Below are 2,227 nucleotides of genomic sequence, written 5' to 3'. Positions count from 1 at the left end.
GACGACGTCGACGCATGAGGGAGTATCAGCACGCAGTGAAGCTGCTCGGCCTACCTGCGATGCGCACACAGCCACGGAAGCCTGTCTGTATGCAAAGCTCGTAATTACACCACCCAGCTTAGCTAGTCCTCGTCTCCGACACTGCCGGTGACACCTCCGCCAGCAATGATCAAACATGCTTAAACAGGCACAACTGATGGCTGGTAGATCAGCGTCATGCCCAGCAGCCAAATCTCCCTCCGCTTGGTTATTGTGAAAAGCCACAAAGGAGTTATCCGGATCCTGAGAGTCAGTCAATACACAGAACCCACCCCTGAGATTTGCTTGCCATGGCACCGGATCCGACGCGGAATCTTGATTGGGCATCTGTTGCTCAGGGATCATTTCCAGAAACTGGCGAATCTCTCGGCTCCCTTGCGAGCAATCGGGGACATCACCACCAGGCTCAGCTGGCCATGAACAATGGAGATGCATGATCTTCCAGAAACCGACCAACGCCCGCCACCATCTCGCCCCCGCAGTGGCGAAGGGATGAAGGCAAAGGAGCAGGAATGAGCATGTCTCGTAGACCTGCCCAGCGTGCATGAGTGGTGCACTCTACAATCGTCTTGAGGGCAACACCACCAAACTGACTCGCAAAATTCAGCTTACCCGCAGCACATGACGACAAAGTAGCTACCTCTGTGCGACAGAAGAGCGGTGACAGCGAACGCTCCCGACGGCTCTGATTCAACGCGCTATTTATCTGACTCTGGAAGCGGTGGGCGCGATCAGCACCCAGCGGTCTCCTCACAGCCGATGACAGGCGACACTCTGTATGTCAATGGACATGAGTACGCCGATATACCCGCGGCGTCTCTGGGCGCCGCCGGAGCAGGAGCGCGAAGCACAGGGCAACAGACACAGACAAGGTCGACCAGGGGTCCAACCCCGCTTCGTCACGAGGCCTATACTTACAGTTGTTCAGTGGTAGTCGACATTGGCATGCGTGGTACGCGAGGAATCATTCAGACACGCTTCAAGGTCCAATGTCTAACAGCGGTTGGCCTCGGTATTCCTGTATTCCAGGCAAGAGCTCATGGTATCGTGGTTTGGGTATCAATAGAGGCCGCTTTCATTTGCCATACAAGTCATTTGCCATACAAGCCTGTCATCATGTATGGTGGGTACGTCTGGGCGTTCAGTCGCGAGATTCTTCAATTTGCTTTTTCTCACTATAAGCTAGCTCGATCAGCACCCCAATTACCCCCGGCAAGTCCGAGCAGCAACCAGCAGATGGCCGACCCGTCGGTACGAGACTCGATTTTCATGCGGAAACACTCACATGTACAACGACATGCTGCTGCATGACGCCGACCGCTGTTCCAATGCTTGCAGCGATTCCATGCGCGAGTCCAGCGACAGCCTTGAAAGTTACATGCAGATAAAGACGCACCGGTGAGGATTGCACTTGTAGGCACATGGCGATGAACAAACAGGGCGGGCCGGGCAAGGTCAACCTTGCAGAGACAGACACCCCTGACAGCCACAAGGTTCGGTGCGGTCCTGTTCCAGTAGTCGGTCGGCGTGACTTGCGCGTGGCCTGGCTGGCGGCGGGCGGCGAGCGGGCGCTCGGCGGGCTTTAACCCGTTCAGAGCGTGATGTGGCCAAAGAAGGTTTGGGGCCGTTGAGGCCAGAAGCGCTGCCTGGTCCTCACCGGCTTCTTCCATCCAGCCAACAGTGGCGGGGGGGGGGCGACGGCCTACCAGAATGCTTACCTAGGTAAATGGTCTTCGTGCCCACACACATCACAAGGGGACTCAGCTGTGCAGGTCCTGGTCGCGTCGTGGTTTTCACCGCCATCGCCACGTCGAGGACGTTGTTTTAACGAGATGAGGATAGCTCTGTGGGCCATTTTCGGGCTCCACAACGACCAAAAGTAGTCTTGGGGGGGGGGCAACCCAAGCGCGCATGTTGACTTGCTGTGATGGCTCAGACGGGGACATCGGCGCATGGCAGGCGAGCAGGGTCGCCAGGCCGCAAGGGTTGTCATGGCAGAGGAGGGGTTCGACAAAATAGCAGATGGCCCCAGGGGACAGGATCACCATCGGCCACCAAGCATATGACCCGAAGGAAGGGAATGGCCCCTCGCCCAGCCCTTGGGCTTCGAGCTCGAGAGGTGGGCCGGCGGCCTTTGGTGGTCGACTCTCAAGCCCCTTCCCAGTTTCCACCCACCATCGGCTGACCG

Source organism: Verticillium alfalfae, genomic scaffold, assembly GCF_000150825.1.
Source record: "Verticillium alfalfae VaMs.102 supercont1.1 genomic scaffold, whole genome shotgun sequence".
Classification (NCBI taxonomy): Eukaryota; Fungi; Ascomycota; class Sordariomycetes; order Glomerellales; family Plectosphaerellaceae; genus Verticillium; species Verticillium alfalfae.
The sequence above is the reverse complement of the archived record's forward strand: the minus strand, read 5'-3'. Positions refer to the sequence as shown.